Source organism: Dipodomys merriami, unplaced genomic scaffold, assembly GCF_024711535.1.
Source record: "Dipodomys merriami isolate MVZ:Mamm:240054 unplaced genomic scaffold, mDipMer1.0.p SCAF_86, whole genome shotgun sequence".
In the NCBI taxonomy this organism is placed as follows: Eukaryota; Metazoa; Chordata; class Mammalia; order Rodentia; family Heteromyidae; genus Dipodomys; species Dipodomys merriami.
Window position 1 is genome coordinate 5,337,056 of NW_027206468.1, and position 22,858 is coordinate 5,359,913.

General features: G+C 37.0%; 1 pseudogene; it reads right to left on the bottom strand.

Annotated features, from left to right (window-relative positions):
* Nucleotides 1-18,661: 18,661 nt before the first annotated feature.
* Nucleotides 18,662-18,760, bottom strand: LOC138820332 (U6 spliceosomal RNA; annotated as a pseudogene).
* Nucleotides 18,761-22,858: the final 4,098 nt, after the last annotated feature.

Sequence of the window (22,858 nt, forward strand, 5' to 3'; positions counted from 1 at the left end):
CGATAGTCTGATTATATTGAATTAAATCTTTTTTCCCTTCGCAAGCTGCAAACACATAGAAATATGACAAGAGCTCAATGACAAATTATCAAAGGCATGTCAAATTTTTTTAAAGGTAATAGAAATATACTCTGAGTTTATTAGGAACTGAGTGATATTTTGGTTGCTGAATTGTTGAATGCACTTCTGGGCAAAGGAGACACATACCTTGGGGGAAATTGTGTGGGGTTGGGTGTCCTCACACGGCTTCACAATAAAATGGCCATAATATCTAGGATGTCACAGCCAGCTTTGCCATGGCAGCAAGTAGGTGTCAGGCACTGATTTTGCCCTGAAATGGACTCAACAACACAAACAGGCACAAAGAATGAGAAGGAGTGACTATTATCCACCAAACTTCAGCTTAAAGAGCTGTCCTTACCAGAACTAGGATAAATTGAGCTGGAAAAGGCTGATCTCCATGTAAGGCTCCTGAGCACTAAGGACTATTGTGTGTGTGTGTGTGTGTGTGTGTGTGTGTGTGTGTGTGTGTGTGTGTGTGTGTGTGTGTGTGTGTGTGTGTGTATACTGGGGCTTGAACTCAGGGAGATGACCTTTAGCTTTTTTTAACCAAGGGTAACAGTCTACGACTTGAACCAAATTTCCATGTCTTGATTTTGAATGGTTAATTAGAGATCAAAGTTTCAGTGTTGCACATGTTCATTCTTTGTCCCTCCTTTTCAATGACACCTTTAACTTCTTTTTTTGGGGGGGTCTGGTCATGGGGCCTGAACTCTGGGCCTGGGCGCTGTCCCTCAGCTCTTCAACTCAAGGTTAGCGCTCTACCGCTTGAGCCACAGCACCACTTCCGGCTTTTTTCTTTTTGCTTATGTGGTGCTGAAGAATGGAACCCAGGTCCTCAGGCAGGCAAGACAAGTGCTCTACCACTGAGCCACCTTCCCAGCCCCCCCTTAAACTTCTGAAAGAGAGATAAATGTAAACAAAAAATGAAAAAAATGAAAGAAAATAAATATCATCTTGTTTCTGTTTCCTGGTCACTGATTATTTTTGAGATAGTGCTTCTTACTAATAAGAATTATTGGTAGAATCTGAAAATCTATTTGAGTAATAAATAGACTAGGAAAAATGTTGTCTCCTATTTTTTATCACTACATTTCTTTTTGTCTAAGTATAAATGCCAGACTTACCCTAAGGGCCTAGAATAAGCAAAATGGCTTATAGAGCTCAGATCATATCTTTCCACAGAAGATGACAGCCCCAGAAGAAAAACCTGTCCACAACTTGCACAAGGAAGAGAAAGTCTGATGTCTCCTTAAATCTTAGGATCGAATACTCATGAGGAGCCCTGGGGACTGATGACAGCTTAAGGACCTAACATTTCCTGTGTCGTTCCACCATAGGAACAGTCACCAGTCTCCCATCACACTGTAGGTGCCACGCCTGACTGGTGACCTTGGCTGTGTCATGAGAACGTGCAGCAGGGCTCTGTCATGGTCATTGGAGAGTCAGTATTGCACACTAAGAGGACATTCATGAAGGTGGTAACAAGGCCTGAGTCAGGGTTTTGTCAGATCTAGATGATTTGTAACAGGCACTACTGTATTCAGGCTAAGAATGTGGATATATCATCGGGGTCTTGCACACAAATTTGTTAAGTGTTAGCTTGCAACAGTTCTGCATGAAAGCCAACAAAAGGTCATCAATGCCCTCTGAACATATTTTCATCAACATTTAGTAAGTAAAAAGCTATAAAATCAAGTTCATCATGAGGAAAAATCTGATATGAAAACCAAATTGCAGGAGCATTTACAAAAAAATGTTTTTCTGTATGTATCAAATGTGACAAAATATTAAAAGTTAATGAAGCTGGGAAAGTTAAATTGATTTCTTTTTGTACTATGGTTGCAACTGTCTTTTACATTTCAAATACTTAACAAAAAGAAGGTAGGCCAAGCACCACCGGTGTCTCACACCTGTAATTCTAGCTAGTTAGAAACCTAAGATCTGAGGAAAGTGAATTGAAGTTAGACTAGTTAGGGAAAACCAGTGAAACTTTGATCTCTAATTAACCATTCAAAATCAAGACATGGAAGTTTGGTTCAAGTTGTAGACTGTCACCCTTGATTAAAACAGCTAAAGGTCAGCTCCCTGAATTCAAGCACCAGTATTCACACACACACACACACACACACAAACACACACACACACACACACACATTCTCAAAAATAATCAGTGACCAGGAAACAGAAACAAGATGATATATATTTTCTTTCATTTTTGTCATTTTTTTCAGAAGTTAAAGGGGTCATAGGAAAGGAAGGACAAAGAATGAACACGTGCAACACTGGTATTTAATTGGTACTATGTTGAAAATGACCTATGCAATTTGTTTTGGGGGAAGAACGGGAAAACAGAAAAAGAGATAAAGTGAAATGGTAAAATTGTCCAAAAAAATGCACTCAGGGAATTAGAGCTGTGGCTTAATATGAGTGCCATTATTCAGCAAAAGAGCTCAGAGAGAGTGTCCAGGCCCTGGATTCAAGCCTCATTACTGACTAAAACAAAAACAAGAATAAAGAAATGTAATCATTACCACACGATTGTACCTAAAACCTCTACAGCACAATAATAAAAATAATAATGATAAAGAAGATGATAATGAAGAAGAAGAAGAAGGAAGTTAAAAAAATCAAACCAGTGAGAAAAATTGAGAGAGCAAGGAAAGGACTGACCTTTCAAAAAGAAATATATCCATACCTGACTTATATGACTGTAACCTCTGTGTAACTCACATTTATAATAACAATACAAAAGAAAAAACAGAAATGTAGTGCTGGAGCCATAACTCAAATGGGAGGTCAGACTAATATGTATGTGATACCAAGGTCAACCCCCTTATCGATTTCTCCTTCAAAAATGGCTCTTCTCATCACTTGTGCTTTCCCTAGCTTATGAAAAGGGGTGCAGTTAAAGAAAGAGAAAGGTAAATTGTCAGGCACAGAACTGTACTTGCAAAGAGCAGTACTCACTAGAACACATGTTTACTAGACCACTTGATGACTCCATGTTTTCTGAAATAAACAGAACTATTTGGACTTGAATACATGCTCCACTGTATACTAGATGGGGACTCAAAATTAATGAAACTCTCTGGATCTCAAATTCTTTACAGGTAAAATGAGAATAACAATACGTATCTCACAGCATTATGAGATCTGGTTGTCATCAAACATGGAGTGGTTTTATCTTTGGTGTGTGTGCAACACTCAAACACTGCTGGAAGGAGTATAAACTGGTATGATGTTTACTAAATTACTTAACAGTAATACAACATGCCTGTAATCCTACTTACAAAAGAGGCTGAGAAAAGAGGATCAAGGTTTTAAGTCTGGACAGGAAACTGGATCAGATTCATCTCCAATGATCTTTAAAAAAGCTTGAGGTGGAGTTTGGTTCAAGTGGTAGAGTGCTAGACTGGAGCATAAGCCTCAGGAACAGTGCCCAGGCACTGAGTTCAAGCCCTAGGACCAGCATAAGCACACACACATGCACAAGCACACACACACACTAAATTTTTTGTGTTCTTATCACCCTGCTTAAAAATATATTTCCTCTTGCAAGCTCACCTGATTTTTTTTAAAAGGGACTTCCTGTGTAACACAGGCTGCTCCTAAACTTACAATCCTCCTGGGTACTGGTAGTACAGGCATGCCTACTATAATTGCCTTCACTCAGTAACTCTATTTATAACATATTAGCAAGAAATTCATTCATACTCATGAAGATATTTGGCTTAAAGCTGTTCACAGTAATATTCTACTGTACAAAATGTAAATAATATAACTGGATATGGTACTATCCTACCGCATGGTAATACCAGCCAATACTCAGGAACCTGACACAGGAGAATAAGCAGGTAAGGAAAGCGTGGTCTACGCTGCAAAACCTGGTCTCCAACGGAAAGAAATTCTATAAATATTAATCTACTATGAAACATACAATATGTTAAATTTATATAATGTAACAAATAGATCATTGTTAATAAAAATAAAATCTTGGCAGACATTTTAAATACATACATATGCATATATATTTAAACTTGTAGAAATAAAATTTCAAGTGCTTTTATCTGCATCTTTCAGTCTACCTGTCACCTACTTATTTATTGACACATTGATTTCTGTTTAGTCTTCACAAAACACTGTTCTCTCACATAAGTACACAAAATTGTAAAACAAAAAGTACAAAACAAATATTATCATAAATACAAATGTAGTTTAATCCCTACCAAAATAATTTGGAGAAAACATACATTAAGTTAATGGCATTGTATACTGCTCAGGAAGGGGAGTCTAGGAAAATGTAGATTGTATGTGTGTGTGTGTGTGTGTGTGTGTGTGTGTGTGTGTGTGTGTGTGTGTCTGTCTGTCTGTCTGTCTGTCTGTCTGTCTGTCTGTCTCTCTGTGTCAGTGTGTTTTCCATGAGTAATATTGGAGTTAGAATTAAACGTATTATTCTTGTTGGTCTTTTTGCTCAAAGCTGACACTCTACCACTTGAGCCACATCTCCACTTCTGGATTTTGGTTTCTTAATTGGAGAAATATCTCAGATTTTCTGCATGGGCTGCTTTAAACCTGAATCCTCAGTTTTTGACCTCTAAAGTAGATAGGTTTTAAAATATGAGCCACTGGTGGAAAGCAACTACGTTAACATTTTTGCATGTTTGAATGAATTTTAAAGTAAGACATATATGTTACTTTTGAGAGTGACTGGAAATATTCATTAACGTTTAACAGAATTTAAAACATACAAAGCTGAGAATGGTAAGTAGCTGAGAACCAAATGGAATAAATCAAAATTACCTATGACAGTTTTCAGTCTGTGCACAGAAATAATTACATTATTGGAGCCCAAGGCCATCAGATAGCTGAGCTCCAGCTGGCTGCTATGCTCATGAGGCCAGCTGGTGCTATTCACAAGAATGTGATGTTGTTGGATGGTAGGGATCAGCTTCAAGTTAAGAACCTGAAATATTTCTATTCATCGAGAAGAGGAAACATACCAGGACAAGAAATGTGATTAAAATTGCTGAATGCAAAAACCATCCAGTTAAAGGAAGACAGAATAACTCTTTCTATATCTGAAGAGTATTCTCGCACAAAGAATCATGAGCTGAATATGGTGGTCAATGTTTGTAATCTCTGAACTTGGGAGGCTGATTTAGAAGTTAACTTGAGGCCAGCCTAAGTTTTAGGCAATCAGAAGGACATATAGTAAAATGCTATCTTAAAACAACAACAACAAAAGACCCAGTGACTGGGAATGTGTTTAGTGGTAGAGTGCTGGCCTTACATGCAAGAAGCACTTGATTTGATTCCTCAGTATGTTGTAAGCAGAAAAACTGGAAGTGGTGCTGTGGCTCAATTGCCTTGAGCAAAAGAAATTCAGGGAGAGTGCACAGGCCCTGATTTCAAGCCCCAGCTCTGGCAAAATTACAAAAAAACAAGTGCAAAATGCTGTTTGTTGAAATAAATATGTTGAAGAATTTTTATACTCACTAGAAAATTGTGCTGTTGGGAATTCATAATGAACTTTGTTAGGAAAAATTAAAATAAATTAATGAAATATTATCTGGCATTGGAAAGGACAAGTGAGATGTAAAAATGATTGGTGCCTATGGTTAATTGATACAACAATGTTACAGTTACACTTGCCAGATTGTGATTTTTTAAAGTATACAATCGTGGGTTTGTTCTTTTTCAAAATAATTTTACTGCCGGGCCTAGCTACTAAGGAGACTGAGAACTGTTCGAATCCAGCCTGGGCAGGAAAGTCTGTGAGACCTTTATATCCAACTAAAGGTTCAGAAAATGTGAAGTGGCACTGTTGCTTAAGTGGTAGAGTGCTAGTCTTGAGCTGAAGAGTTGAGATACAATGCTCAGACCTAGAGTTCAAGCCCCACAACTGACAAAAAATAGTAATAGTAATAATATTAATTTTATTGTTACTATTAAGGTGTTATATATAAAGGCTACCAATTCATAAGGTTTTTTCTTTGCTAAAAGAAATACATATCCATCTTCATTGCCAACAGCCAGGATTTAGCCATCTGCTTTCCAGCTGATCTCTGGGTGTAGAGGCAATGTGTAATACAAAGCAGTACAAACCAATACAAACCATTTCTGAATATAAATAATTTTTTCTCTGCACATCTTAAAAATCAATGCTGACAACATGAAATAAAAAATCCCTAAGTTTAAAACATTCTTCTAAACAAGTTAAAGAAATCCTGATAACTAGTATTTTAAGAATAATTTCAGAGAGCTTGAACTCAGGGCCTGGGTTCTGTCTCTGAGATTTACTACTCAAGATTGGGTTGCCACTTTGAGCCACAGTGCCATTTCCAGTTTTCTCGTGATTAGTTGCACAGAAAAGTCTCACCAACTTTCCTCTCCAACCTGGCTTTGAAATAGGATCTAGAGATCTCAGCCCTCTGAGTAGCTAGGCTTATAGGCATGAGCCCCTGGCACATGGCTTTTTGCTTACCTGAGACAGAGGCCAGTTAATATTAAATGTCAATCATTTTTAACTTTGTAAAATGAAGTTGACTGAAATGCCTTCCACTAGAAATAAGGAATCAAATGAGTAGGTGGGTTACAATGTTCTTACCAAAAGTTACATATTTTCCTTGTGTTTTTTTCTTCCAAAATTGTGTGCTTTCCAGAATCATACCTTATCTTTCCTTGATGGTTTCTTTGGTTTATTTCATAATTGTCCACAGCTTCTTCAGCCATCATTTATTTATGTGAAGAGCTTTCAAACATCTATTTTCAGCCCAAATTCCTTGTATACACCTCTCATCCATATATTCAACTGACATAAAAACTTGTGAAACAGTAATCATCTATTATCAGTATTGGATATTAATGTGTAAGTAAAATTTAAGAAAATTACATCAATAATTATAACATGATTTCAATAATAATGCTAAACATAAATACAACGTTGATTATATTCTGAGCAATTTAATAAAAACCTCCAGGAAAAGAAATCACTTTTTTAGTGCTGATATTATAGTTTAAACTCAGGACCTTACCTTCTCACTTAAGCTTTTTCCCTCAAGGGTGGTGCTCTGTATTTCAACCACAGCTCTCCTTCGAATTTTATTTGGGGGATAATATAGAGATAAGAATCTCATGGAATAAAAAATATCATTTGTGTCCCTATCTTGGGGTTCATTTCACATAACATTCTGTTATAAGGTTATATGGTACCATGTACTACTTTCTGAAAGTGAGGTTAACCATGGGACCTATAGTTATTTGAGCCTCGCTTATTTCACTTAATAAAATTGTTTCCCCGTCTTTCCATTTCCTAGCAAATGGGGCGATTTCATTCTCTCTGATGGAGGCATAGAATTCCAGTGTGTGTGTGTGTGTGTGTGTGTGTGTGTGTGTGTGTGTGTGTGTGTGTGTGTGTGTGTGTGTGTGTGTGTGTATCACATTTTCTTGATCCATTCATCTACTGAGAGGCATCTGGGTTGGTTCCATTTTTAGCTATGGTAAATAATGCTGCAATAAACATAGTTGTGCCGGTAGCTTAGTATGGTCTTGTGTGTTATCATTTGGTAAATGCCCAAAAGTGGGATTGCTGGGTTATAGGGGAGCTCTAAGTGGAGTCTTGGAAAAAATTATATTAAGTAAAGTAAGTCAGACAAAAGAAATATAGGTCCTATGTTTTCCCTTATTTGGAATAACTAGTGTATATGTAGGACAAGCATAAGAGTTCAAATGCTATGTACATGTCACCAGATAAGATGATGTTAAGCGAAGTGAATACCAAGATAGGGTTTATAATTTACCATGTGATTTCTTTTTGTTTTTGTTTTTGTATTTTCCCCCACCAAGGTATAACTCCTGTTTTCACTGTATTTAATGTCGGTGCCCTGCATCTTGTATACACCATTTCTCTAGCTAGGGGAGGGCAAGGGAAAAAACAAAATGTTTAAATAGGTCAGGCTGACCCGTTGTAACAATGAGATACACAAGATACTATGTTGAAAAAGAATCTTTACAATATGGGTGGGGAAGCAGGGAAGGGAGGAGAGGTGGGTGTGTAGTTGTGGAGGTGGGAGGGAAGAAAGGGTAGGGGAAAAACAAAGGAGGAGGTAACAATGCCTCATAGAAAATGTACTCATTACCTTGCTCATGTAACTATAACCCCTCTATACCATATTTTTACAGTAAAAACCTCTTTTATAAAACAGAAGGTGTCATGTACACCAACTATAGCAGCCCACATATGTAATTCCAGCTGATTGGGAAGCAGAGATGACAAGGATCATGGTCTGAGGCCAGGCCAGAAAAAAAACTGCCAAGACAGCCATCTCAACGAATGAGCTTTCCATAGTGGTTCACATCTGTATTCCTAGCTAATTATGTGGGAGGAATAGGTAGCAAATTCTCAGTCAATCTAAGATCACACCCTGGCAAAAAGTTCAACACCTCAAGTAATTAAATGGACTAGAATTACGGTAAAAGTAGTGAGCTTGTTGATGCTATACAACCAGAGTCCTATCTAGCAAGCAGGGAACCCCTGAATAGAACCCTTCCACCAAAAAGCCTAAATAATTTTAGCCTATTTGAACATCTAATTTCAAGGAGCCTGACAGATCAGAGATGATGACATTCTCTTTAAAATTAGGTATTCAAAAGAGACAAAATTATTTAGATGTTGAAAAAATTGAAAAGGAAAATACATGTGATTTTTGTTAGCTCTGTAATTCTTGAAAACATGAAATGTACTCAAGTATTTAATATATATCCATATGTGTGCATATGTCCAAGTATGTATGTATATATATGTATATATACATACATATATGTATATGTATATATATATATATGTATGTATATATACATACATACATACAAGTAGTTCATCTCTATTCTGTGTAGCAAATGGTACAAATGAATCTGTATAATCACTATTCAAATGCATGAATAGACAAAGAGACTGAGCAAAGAACTCATATTCAGGAAATTATGGCTAGCCCATAACCCTGAAAATCTTTTACATCAGTTTGCATGTTTCAGTTACTGCAGTACAGGGACAGTAGGACGACAGTGGGATACGAGGCAGATGAAATGAGAAATGAGAGATACAAATGTTAAAATATTCTTTCTGATGGGTAAGTGGAATTTCCTCTCTCTCTCTCTCTCTCTCTCTCTCTCTGTGTGTGTGTGTGTGTGTGTGTGTGTGTGTGTGTGTGTGTGTGTGTGTGTATTACATTTTCTTGATTATTTTTTCTCTTGAAGGTTATCTGGGCAGATTCAATAAGAATGGTCTGGCTGAAACCTTTACTATATCCTGGTTTGTAATCTTTCGGGTAAATGCCTAGAGATGAGTTGCTGGATCATATGGAAGTGGGTAGTCAAATGAGGGGTGAAGGGTTAAAAGGTAGAAGAATGAACAGGAGAAAAAGGGGGAAATGCAGAGAGGAATCCAATAAACATCCTACAATATTAAGAAGAGTGAAGGAAGAAGTGTATAGAGGAGGGATGGATGAGAACATTGAAAGGGTTGGCATTGATCAACGTATATTGTCCGCATAAAATGCTTCGTTTAATGATAATTTCTATGCTACTTAAAATAATAATTAAAAAATCATGTCCCTAAACTGCTATGCAATTAGAAGCAAAGAATGAGAATTTGCTCAGATCAACTCCAGGGTCTATAAGTCTTTTTTGTTACGATAAGTTTTAGAACAACAGTAATGATACATATCACCTGAAGAAAATTTAATGATTTTCAGTTATTTAAAGTAATCATTTTGGAGATATGGCTCAAGTGGCAAAATGCTACTTAGTGAGCAAAGGTGTAAGATAATGAATTCAAGTCTCAATCTCGAACAAAAGTACAAACAATCAGTAAAATTCAGGCACTTTCCTGGGCACTGGTAGCTCATGCCTTTAATCCTACCTTTAATCAGAAGGCAGAGATCTGGGGATCTCAGTTCAATGTCAGCTTAGATAGGAATGTCTGTGAATTTCATATCTCCAACTCACTGCCAAAGAAAGCTGGAAGTGGACTCATGGTTCAAGTGGTAGAATGCTAGCCTACAGCAAAAAGCTCAGAGGCAGAACCTTTGTATGCATATACATACAAAGGGGAAGTAAGTCACTCAAGTTCTCAATCTTCCTTTTCCCTAATCCTAACTCAAATATTGGACAGAACCCTAAGAGTAACCCTGATGATAATAGTAACCCAATATTAAAATTAATGGAAAATATATCCTAACAGATAATCATTGTCTTTGAAATGATTTGCACTTTGCTCCAAATACTACAGATTTCCTGACTTGGACTCTGAAATCATTCCCTATTATGAATCATTAATCTCAAATCTTCATATCATGAAAACTTCTGTAGTTTCCACTGATCTTAACTTTTACTGAACTCCTCTATCTCCAAAAAGAAGTTTCAGGTTTACTTAAAATCTACTCTAGTTCTTAACCCTAACTATATATCTAAACCTTACTAGAAACCTAACTCTAAATTTAACCCTATTGAACCCTGAATAAGAAAATTAAGAAAACTCTGTAGTTTTTGTTAAATTTCACACTTATTTTACTTGAAAGTGTTAGCAGAAAACTCAGTTTTACCTGAAAGCTTACCCTTCCCTAAGCCTTAGCGTAACCTGAACTAAAAACGCAACCCTAGCCCTAGAACTAATAGCCTTTGGATTCTAAAGGTCATAAAAATACATTAGTTTTTATTCATCCTAACTTTGATTTAACTCATCCTTCTAAAAATGCTTTGTAGTTTTACTCATTATCTTGCCATTTTTGTAACCCTAACCCTAACTGGAATATTGAGGCTAACGCTCACACTAACCATACCCTAATATTAATATTATTAGCAGTTTCTTATTTCACATTCATCCTAATTCTAACTAGACTTGTTATTCAAAGATTTACTTTCAGTTGGACCCTAAACTTTCCATTTCCCCAGTGCTAACACTAAGCCCAGCTGGAACTGAAACCTAACTTTCATACTAATGATAGTCCAATTCAAATGTTTAAGAAAAATACTCTAGTTTTTATTCATTCTAATGAATACTCCAGTTTGCACTCTGGAAATGAGTTTGTTTGCCCTAATTCCCACAAATTTTCTGACTCTTCCTCTGAAGTTATCTTGTTCCCTAACATGAACCATTATATTATTTGTCCTCACATTCTCTTATCAGGAAAAATACTGTAGTTTCCAGTGATCCTACCTTTTCCTGAACCCCTGTGCCCTAAAACAATATCAGATTTACTTACCATCTAGTCCATTAATTAACTCTAACTCTCAACCTAAACCTGGCTGGAAAACTCTCATTAATCATTACAAGAATGATCACTGAGAAATAAATATAATGATAATGGTCGAGTTACTGTTCAATCTCATATTTTTGCTTCCACTTGTTAGTGAAAACTGAATATTACACTAAAAACTTTCCTATTCATAACACTATACATACTCAGAACAAAATACTGACCCTAATGTTAATCCAAATTATATGTCAATACTAACACTAACACAAGTACACTAGCTCCATCCATTTCCCTGCAAATGCCATTATTTTGTCATTTCTAATGGCTGCATAATATTCCATTGTTTGTAGATACCACAATTTTTGGATACATTCATCTGTGGTGGGGCATCTGGGTTGTTTCCATATCCTAGCTACTGTGAACAGTGCTGCAATAAACATTAAGGTGCACGTGTCATTGTATGTTGGTTCCTGTTGTTCAGGTAGATGCCTGAAAGTGGTATGACTGGGTTATAAGGGAGATCAATCTTTATCTTTCTAAGGACCTTCCAGAGTTCTTTCCAAAGTGGTTGTATAAGTGTACATTCCCACCAGCAGTGTAATGGGGTTCCTCTTTCTCCATATCCCCTCCAGCAATTGTTGTTGGCTGATTTGTGGATGTGTGACATTCTGACTGGGGTAAGGTGATATCTCATGGTTGTGTTTATTTGCATTTCCTTCACCACCAGGGATGATGAACATTTCCTCATGTGTTTCTTTACCATTTTTATTTCTTCCTCTGAGAAGTCCCTCTTTACCTCCCTTGCCCATTTAGTAATTGATTTGTTAGGTTTAGGAGGGATTGGTTTCTTGAGTTCCCTGTATATACTGGATGTTAACTCTTTGTCTGATATATTGCTGGTAAATATTTTTTCCCAATTAGTTATTTGTCTTTCTAGCTTGGTTGCAATAGATTTAGCTGTGCAGGAGCTTTTTATTTTAAAGTAGTCCCATTTGTTGAGTCTCTCTCCAATTTGTTGTGTTCCTGGGACTCTGTGCCTATTAGTTCAAGTGTCTCTCCTACTCCGTCCAGCAGTAGTTTCAGAGATTCAGTTTTAATGTTAATATCTTTAATCTATTTTGAGTTGATATTGGTGCATGGTGATAGCCTGGGGTCCATTTTTAGTTTTCTGCATGTGGCAGCCCAATTTTCCCAGCACTAGTGGTTGAAGAGGCTGTGTTTCTTCCATTGTATGTCTTGGGCTCCTTTGTCTAATATCAGCTGGCTGTAGGCCTGTGATTTATTTCTGGATCTTCTATTCTGTTCCATTGGTCTTCTGATCTGTTTTTGTGCTAGTACCATGCTGTCTTTATTATTATAGCTCTGTAGTATAGTTTGAAGTGCAGCATGGATATCCCTCCCATTTTGTCTTTGTTCCCTAGAATTGGTTTGGCTATTCTAGGTCTTTTTTTGATCCATATGAATTTTTGGACAGTTTTCTGTATTTTAGTGATGTAAGTCATTAGGATTTTAATAGGAATTGCATTGAATTTGTATATTAAGTTTGGCAATATTGCCATCTTCACTATATAAGTTGGCCTATCCAAGAGCATGGGAGGTCTTTACATTTCCTAGTGTCTTCTGAAATTTCTTTCTTTATCTTTTTATAGTCTTCATTACATAGTTCTTTTACATCTTTGGTTAGGTTAATTCCAAAATATTGTATTTTTGGGGAGGTTATTGTGAATAGGGTTACTCCTTTTATTTCTCTCTCTTCTTGTACATTGTCAATATACAGGAAGGCAGCTGATTTTTGTGGGTTTATTTTGTATCCTGCTACGTTGCCGAAGTGATTTATGATTTCTAAGAGTTTGGGGATGGAATTTTTGGGATCATGAAAGTATAGTATCATGTTGTCTGAAAAAAGGAATAGTTTAACCTCTTCTTTCCCTATGCGGATCCCTTTCATGTATTTTTCTTGCCTTACTGACCTGGCTAAGGGTTCCAGGACTATATTGAAGAGCAGTGGAGACAGTTGGCATCCTTGCCTTCTTCCTGATTTTAGGAGAATTGGTTGTAGCTTTTCCCCATTAAGTATAATATTGTCTATTGGTCTGTCATAAATGGTTTTATTGTTTTAAGAAATGTTCCTGCTATTTCTGTTTTCTCCAGAGCCTTTAGCATGAATGGATGTTGAATTTTATTAAAGGCCTTTTCTGCATCTGTGGTGAAAATCATGTGATTCTTGACTTTGGCTCTATTGATGGGTTGGATTATATTTATTGACTTACAGAATAAAATAGATCCCAATACGATAATACTAGGAGACTTCAACACACCGCTCTCACCAAAGGACAGACCTACCAACCAGAGGATCGGCAAAGAAGCTACCAAATTAAGTGAGGCCATACTTCAAGAGGAATTAACTGACATCTACCGAGTATTTCACTGTAAAACAACACAGTACACATTCTTTTCAGCAGCTCATGGAACTTTCTCCAAAATAGACCATATCATAGTTCATGCAAGGAACTTAAGCAAATACAAAGGGAAGACATAATCCCCTGTATCCTATCTCACCATAGTGGAATCAAGCCAGTTCTCAATAACAAAGCATACCGCAGAAATTTCTCTAATACATGCAAATTGAACAGCACACTCCATAGCAAATGCCTGGGTAATGGAAGAGATCAGAGAAGAAATAAAACTTTTCCTACAACTCAATGAAAATGAAAAAAAATCTCACAAAGAAACTTGTAGGACACAGCAAAAGCAGTCCTGAGGGGCAAATTTATTGCCCTCATTGCCCACATCAAGAAAATGGAGACAGACCAAGTAAATAATCTCATGTTGCAATTAAAACAGCTAGAAAAACAAGAAAAAATGGAACCTAAAGTTACTAGACGGAGCCAGATAACCAAATTAAGAGCAGAGATTGACCAATTAGAAAATAAAAAAAATTACAGCCAAAATTAACCAAACAAAAAGCTGGTTCTTTGAAAAAATAAACAAAATTGATGACCCATTTGCAAGATTAATTAAAAAAGGAAGAGAGGAAAGCCATTGTAACAGGATTAGGGATGCCACGGGAAAAATCATAACACGTACCCAAGATATACAAACAATCCTAATGGACTATTTTCAAAAGTTATAATCTCTAAAGGAAGAAAACCTGGCAGATATTGATGCATTTTTAGAGAAATCCAAGTTGCCCAAACTGAGCAAAGAATAAACCAGTTAAATAAGCCAATATCCTACCACGAGATACAGGAAGCTATCAAAAGTCTTCCAACCAAAAAAGCCCAGGACCAGATATATTCATAGCAAAATTCTATAAGACCTTTAAAGAAGAACTAATACCCACACTCCTCAAGCTCTTCAGAGAAACAGAGAAGGAGGGAGCTATCCCAAACTCATACTTTGAAGCCAATATCACACTCTTCCCCAAACCAGGCAAACACCCAACCAAAAAGGAGAATTACAGGCCAATTTCCTTGGTGAACACAGGTGCAAAGATCCTTAAGATTCTAGCTAAAAGAATCCAGAAACACATTAAAAAAATCATACACTATTACCAGGTAGGCTTCATCCCAGAGATGCAGGGATGGTTTGACATTGTAATGATTTTAATGACAAGTTTATTTTGTCAGATATAAGGATTGCTACGACTGCTCTCTTACTAGGGGCATTTGATTGGTAGATCCTTTTCTAACCCTTCACTCTGAGTTTGTTTGCATGTTTGGCTTAGAGGTGGGTCTCCTGAAGGCAACAGATGGATGGGTCATGTTTTAGGATCCAAACTGCAGTTCTTTTTCTTTTGATTGGTGAAGTAAGCCCGTTAATCTTAAGAGATAGTATAGAGAGATGCATTATGGTCACTGTTTTTCTTCTTTCCTTTCCTCTGTCCTTGCTCAGATAGACTTCTATTAATGCCTGTCTGGGTGCAGGTCTCTGTTTCTGGTTGCTTTTCTCAGGTTGTGTTCCACCTCTTAGTAGTCTTTGTAACGCTGGCTTAATGTTTATGTATTAATTTAGTTTTTCTTTGCTATTAAAAATTTTCAGTTCTCCATCGCATGTGAATGCTAGCTTTTCTGAGTATATCAGTATGGGTTGGCAGTTATTGGCTCTCAGGGCTCATGTGGTACTTTCCCAGGCCTTTCTTGCATTCAGTGTTTGTGTGGAGAGATCTGTAGTGATTCTAATATTTTTCCTATAGTAGTATAGTCCTTCTTCATTTTTGCTGCATGCAAGATTGTTTCCTTATCATTCAGATCTATCATTTATTCTATAATGTTTCTAGAAGTGTTTCTCCTGGGATCCTGCTTGTTAGGTGTTCTATATGCTTCTGTTACGTAGGTAAGATGTTCTTTTTTGAGATGGGGAAAATTTTCACTGATTATCTTGTGGAATAGGTGTTGCATTCCCTTGCTTTGATATTCCTCACCTTCGTATATGAAGGTTAATTTTCTTGGCACTATCTGCTTGCCCTTGAATTTCCCTTTGGTATAATTTAAGTGAATTTTCCATATCTGTCATTTTTTGTTCCAGTTGATGTATTCTGTCTTCTGAATTCCATTTTGTTCACTCTGTTAACTGTGGCTTCCATTGTGTTTTGCATGGAGGAAATGGACTCATTGTTGATTTCAATGGATTCAATGTTGGTTTTCAAAATACTAATCTCACCTCTTAATGAGGTGTGTACTGCCTCTATTTTGTCACTTATCTCATGGCTTAGTGAGGTGTGTGCTACCTCTATTTTTGCATGCATCTCCTGTTCGATGTCCTGCATCTCTTTTGGTATTTTGACCTGGTGTTCTTCAAATTCTGGTCTATTTCTCACTTTATTTCTTGAGTCATTGCCTCCAGCATGTCTTGGATGTAGTGTTTGTCTTCCATTCCTGCTTTGTTCCCAGTGGGGCTCTCCCCTGGGTTGCTGCTGGCTTTTAGAGATAGCTTGCTATCCTAGCTGTTGATAAACCTTACAATATTTCTCTGTGATTTTCTCATGGTTATTCAGGGATTATTGCAGACTAATCTGAAATTTTGTTTTGGTCAATAGGTGTCTGTCTTTGCTTGGTTACTGTTTCTGTGCTGGTAGAGGGAGTCTGTACCTGATCTCGGTTCTGTTGGGGGCCGACCTCCAGCTGCTGGTCTGACCCACACAGGATTCTCAGCTCTCTGCTGTAGATCACTGGCAGTTCCCGCCGTTAGAGGGGTTAAGCAACCTAGACTGCTCCTGTTTGTTCCTACAGGTGCTCTTGGCTAGTTTGGATGTGCTGGATGTATTCTCCCAGATGCTGGAGTCTGCTATGGTCTCCTGATGTTTTGTTTTGTTTTACTTTTTTGGCTATTTGTGGGCTTGAACTCTGGTCTTGGGTGCTGTCCCTCAGCTCTTCAACTCAAGGCTGGCACCCTACCATTTGACCCATAGCACCACATCTGGCCCTTTCAGCTTATGTTTTGCTGAAGAATCAGATCCAGGGCCTCTTGCACCTAAGACGAGCACTGTACTGTTGAGGACCTTACCAGTCTGAGCTCCTGACTATTATCGGGTGCTGGAGGCCTGTGTTGTTCAATTCTTAGCCTAGAATACATGGGTCAGGTTCTTGTGGAGTTTGGGCTTCTCTTGTCCTGAATCCCCCGCATCTTTTGCTGTCACAGGCATGATTACCAGGAGTGTAGTTCCCTGTTTTTCTCCCCTCTACTGAGGCGTATGCTCAGCTTCTGATTTCAGTTGGGAGGAGTTGGTTATGTTGCTCAGGCACCAGATCCCCAGGCCTGGTCCCAGACCCCAGCCTGGGCACACCTGTTGGACCTGTGCTGCTGTGTATCCCACCTAGATTACGCAGCTTGGAGTACACAGTTCAAATTTCTTCCACCGTTGGTTTCTTGACCCAGTGGCGCTGTACCAGGCTTGGGCTTTTAAGCTTCCTTCCAGGGTCTCTCTTATTCTAGCCTGGCCAGCTGAGTCTGATTCATGGGCTGGTGGAGCTCTTGAACAGTTTCTAGTTTTAGTGTGTCCTGTGGTGCAGGTTCTGGGGTAGGGCGTCTGGGGATTCCCACCAGCTCTGGTCTCCCTTGAGGAATACACTGTCCCCTGTGGGGTACTCACCCTGGAGCTATTTGTTTCCGTGTGATGTAGGTTGTTGTTGGTTGCCATTGCAGTCAGAGTTCAATTGAGGTGGTTGTGGGCTAGGCTGAGAGGTGGTGGCTCTGTGTGTTTCTTTTCTGTCACTGCCTCCATTGACACTGTTTGGGTCCGCTCCACGGGATTGGCCTCTGACCTTCACCCGAGGGGTGGGGAGGGGACTCTGTTCAGGTTCTGATTGCTGGGGTTTGTCTCTGTTTGTGCTCTCTGGATCAGCACCACTTCCTTTCAGTTCTTCTGCTCTGGTGTTCTGTGGGCATCTCATGTATCTCTGAGGTTCCTGCCATGGGGCTGAGTGGCTTTGGTGGGATGGAGCCTCTCTGCTCCAATGGAGAGTGAGGGGAAGGGGTGGGATCTTTGTGTAAGTTCCCTGCTCGGAGGTTTCTTCATTCGTCAGGATCAGCCGGTCTGACACTGATACCTCAGGGGTCTTTGTTGCCGGTGATCTGCAGACAACTCCCTGTGTATCTGGGCCACCGGTAGCTCCCACCAGGCCAGACTGGCCATGGCTTAGCACGCTGCTAAGTGGCCAATAGACGTTGGGGAAGGCGTCTTCAAGCTCCTCTGTTGTGAAATTCTTCTTTTCAACTCCTGTTTTTCTCTGGATGTTGATTTTTTTTGTTGTTGTCGGTCTCTTGGGGCGATTAAACATTGGAACTCAAACTCTCTTTTTGGTTGGGGAGAGCTGTGGCGTTCTCCTAGTTCCCCGTCACCATCTTGGACCCCCTCGAGTTTTTGCTTTTTTGTATTCAGAAATAATTTTAATTTATCTGTTGAAATGAGTACTAAAGAAACTAAAGATATTTCTGGTGCTTATGTGAAAAATTATACCTTAAAATATTCTGTATTCTGTTTGTATAATGCCCATAATCTATTTTATTCTTTCCTAGATATAAGACTTTGAATTCTACATTGTTTTATAATATATAGGTTCATTAAAAAATGTGTCCTTTCAGATTGCATTCCATACCAAAACAGTTTAAGATTCCTTTTTTACTAGGTCCTTATAGTATATTTCTTTGGAATAAAATGACAATATTGTCTAATTTTAAAAGTTTTATAACGATTATGCTATGTAAAGGCCTTTCTAAGGTGAAGATTTAATACACTGATGTCAAACTAATTTTCATTTATATGAATTACATGTATTGTTACACTAGTAATTTTGTAATCAACTTTTTAATAATTGTTTTTCATTTCTTGCATCTGAAGAATGAAAAATCTGGAATAATTCACAGATTTTCATATCATCCTTTGCAATTGCCATGTTAATCTCTGTATTGGTGTAATTTGGGTTCATGTGCTGCTGAAGCATGTAATGTCCTCTAAATTTAGGTAGTTAATGATGCAATATTTATACAGGATTATATCCTTGGGTGCCTGTTTGTAACAAGGAAACCTTATTGTTTCTAACAATGCTACTGATCTTATTTCCCTAAAATTCTGTGTATAATGGAAAATAATTATATTGTTCAGTTGATAGCTCACATTTGTAAATTTTTTTGTCAATGACTATTTTAAATCTTTTTCATTTTAGTTTAATCATACTTTGAAGCATTTTTAGCTAGGTCCAAAGGGGATGGCTTTTTCAAATACATATTTATTCAACTGAGTTTGCTCTGTGTAGCTAACGTATTCAAAGTAAGCCTTGCTTAAGAGCTACTTCTAAACTTCTGCAGCTGAAATTTTCCCAAATGCGGTCTCATTGGCACAAATGTCTACCTGATTCTTTACCCTTCTTCCATGTAGGATCAGACCAAACAGAATATCTTACCCTGATGACGTAAATTGTCTTACTTGAACAAAATAAATCTTAGTTCCAAGGGATCATAGAAAAATGAATATTTCAGACAGAACTTTTCAGACTAGAAGGTTTTTTTTAATCAAAATATAATGGTTTATTATACCTACCATTTCAAAAGTAGCTAAAGCCAAGAAGGTGAAAAAATTGTTCATATGCATGATTACCTAATGTCCTGGCCTGTCTACCTTCCAACCAGGCAGGAACTTAGACTACTGCCTTTCTATCACCAAATATTTTCATAGCTCTAGGAGAAGTCCATATGTTTCTCCTTGTTATTAGGCCTTAAATTGGTAATGTTTCCTCTTGCCTCCAATCTGTAAATCTACAAAAGGTAAAGGTTTAAATCTAACTCTATCAAACACTGAGGTAGAGATAATGGAAAAATACTTTAAAGCAGAGTTGCTTTGGATACCCTAACCAAAACAGAACAATACAAAACATGTGCCATTTTATTATATTATATATAGTTATATATTTTATATTTATATGTGCTGATTTTATATTTCACACAGTGAAACTTACTAGAATCAATTGATAATTTGACAAATAAATTGATATTTATTTATTCCAATAAATAGAATTGGAATGTAAATAATTAGGTTTAGAATACATATTAGAATATAAAAAGTATCAATGCAATGTCTTCGGTATAAACTTGTGATACCTTCTAAGTGTTCATGGTCTTCTGAATTCACATTGTTAAAAATCAATGTTGTTTTCCTCTAATCTATAAGAGATTTTACTCTGCTGCTCTGTTTATTGTTTTAACTCACTGGTCCCAAACTGTTTTTCTCCATATTTCTGATGCATTCCTCCTACATATTATACTCCAATTTTGCTAATATGATATCTAAAAGACATTATTCTTCTATAGACCCATGGGTCCTAATATCTTATGGCTGAGTTACCTGCATCATCAGATAACAGGGGCAATACTTCTCACCTAGGCCTACGCAACATGCCAGCAGACAGTAACTGAAAATCCATCTCAATTTCTCATTTATTATATTTCAGGGCTCCAATTCCTTGAGAAACAAGAATTAGCAGCAAGCAATTGTGTAATGTAAGGCAACTTAAAATGAAAGATGAAGTCACAAAATCGAGAGAAATTACTGTATTTCAACCTGAATTGACAGATGACCAGCCCATATAAGTGAACAAATCAGAAAGTGTCACAAGATTATTTTTAATACCCCTCCCCTAATGACTAATGTAATATTTCAGTCCAGCATAAGTGGGCCCAAAAAATAGTTCCTGGAAGGATAGATCCTTGATTGATCTACCATGGTCAGGAAAATGACTTAAAGGTTAAAGTTAATTCAGCAAAACATTAATTGAGAAGATCGTTTGTGCTTCAAAACACTGGTACTTTAGTACAACTTGGTTCTGTGGTATAAAAATGTTGTCATTCTCAAACCAACCTACATTTAATCTCCTGAAAGTGTATTCCTTTTCAAATAAACTTTTTGAAATCACACTTACCAAAATAACATTTGATAAGTAGATGACACTTAGTGACACTACAAGTTTTTCAAGTGTAGGGAGCAAGTTACAATAGAGTTGATTCATTTACCCAGCACTAATGTCAGACAGGTTCAACCATTCATTAAAGTCTAAAAGTAATACCACGGACCATTTGTGTTGCTCAGTAGGTGCCTTCCAGAAATTTGTTTAATAGATCAGCCTCCCATATTTCAACCTTAAACATTAGCTAATAAAGTAAATTTCATCACTTAATAACGGGCATTTTAAAAAGTCACAAATACTTGTCTTATCATATGCTGTTTTGTTTTCTCTCTGTCTAACACAGTAAGAAATATGTCTTTAAGTCTTGAATATGGGTACTCATCTGAGATGTGACAAAATCTATCTTCTATTTCTATCATATTCTTCTAAAGTAGTATATGTTACTTTTCTTCTTTTTCCAAAACTTATAGGTAGTAGAAAGTTTTATTCCATGTAATATAAAATAATCACACATCATTGTACAAAACCATTTATAAAAACTGGTAGTTAAGAATACATTCAAAGCCATTTTTAAACTTTCTTGTTGACTAAAGATTAATTTTCAAATGGATGAGAATATAATCATGTCTAGGTGTTTCAAGTCTCCAGTCTTGCAAATTGTTATTGCAGATGAATGAATTATGGAAATATAAGCTGACATCAGTTCAAGTATGTGCAGGACTGAAACTCCATGGAATGTATATAAACCTTTCAAATATTAACAGACAGTTTAACAGAATGACTATCAGGAAGTTGAAACCAGAGAGCCATAATAGTAAAGACATAGAATGAATGAAAAATGGAACAAGGGGCAAGTACAGCTAGAATACTCAATGTACACATTTGAGAAAGGAAGTGGTAAATCGGAAATAAATCTTGGAGAATGTGGTGGTTGAGAATGTTAGAAGGTGTCACTGTGATCCAGGAGCAATGGATAATTAGGTGGACATATTTAATTGTAAGACACTTTCACAACCTTTGGAAATTCAGTTAAAAAAACACAAAAACACATAAAAATCACAACCAAACAGCAATCTGTAGGGAGTATGAATATGACCTCTCAAAAATTTTAAGCAGTTAATGGAGAGAAGTCTTAGTAAAAGCAAACAAAGATGTTCAAAGAGGGCAGTTTGGCGTAGAGGAGGATTCTGAACAGATTTAAATAGATTATCTAAGGTTATAAATCACATATATCTGCTGCAAATATTATCTTTCTTCTATGAGTTCTCTTTGTCTGAACTTGATACTCCAGTCCTGAGCCACAATTGATAGCTTGGAAAAATGGAATGGAAGAAACAAAATGAAGAACCCATTACTCCACTGTAGAGAAAACAATCCTTTATTTTTTCCTCTCATCCCTCTTCACTACATTTTATTCATACTTTTAGGTCAATTCATTTTGAATTACATTTTCCTTCTTTATTCTGGCAAAATAATTGGTCAAATAATTCACTAAAAGTTATTTGCCATTTTTTTGATTATGCTGTTTAATTGACTAAGCGAGTCCATTAAACTTTCCTCTTGTATTTGGTTGCCATGAAACAACATCTATGTTAATGAGGACAAATCTAATGTAAAAATTGTCTCCAGAAAACCAGTCCAAGAAACTGTGATTACAAATACTTGGCTTACTTTTTTCTTTTTCCTTTACCTTGAAAGTCTTCTTGTGTCTAAATTGCCCAGAAAAATAGGTGCTCCATCACTTTTTGTTTCAATCAATTCTAACCTCAAGGATATATTTTGCTAACAAGATGCTTAGAGGAAACCAAAAAATACTCCATTTTTATCTTCTCACTTAAGACTCACCTTAGATAACATATCAGGAACAGTGAAGTTTTTCTTTGCAAAATTATTTCAATATATTATTTTTCTCTTGTTCTTGCATTTGCTCACCAAGATGTATGGAGAAGAATAGAGGTAAATCACCCATACCTTGGAAGACAGGTCTGTTACAAAAGGACAACGCTTCTGTGTCCTACTTCTATGTCCTCCTCTCAACTCTTTCCTGATTTCCAATTAAACACAGCTTCTTGGCTATTGAAGCCTCACCCACTGCTTCATCTTCATAGTTTCTCTTTTAAAACTCTTTTAAGGGTAGAGACC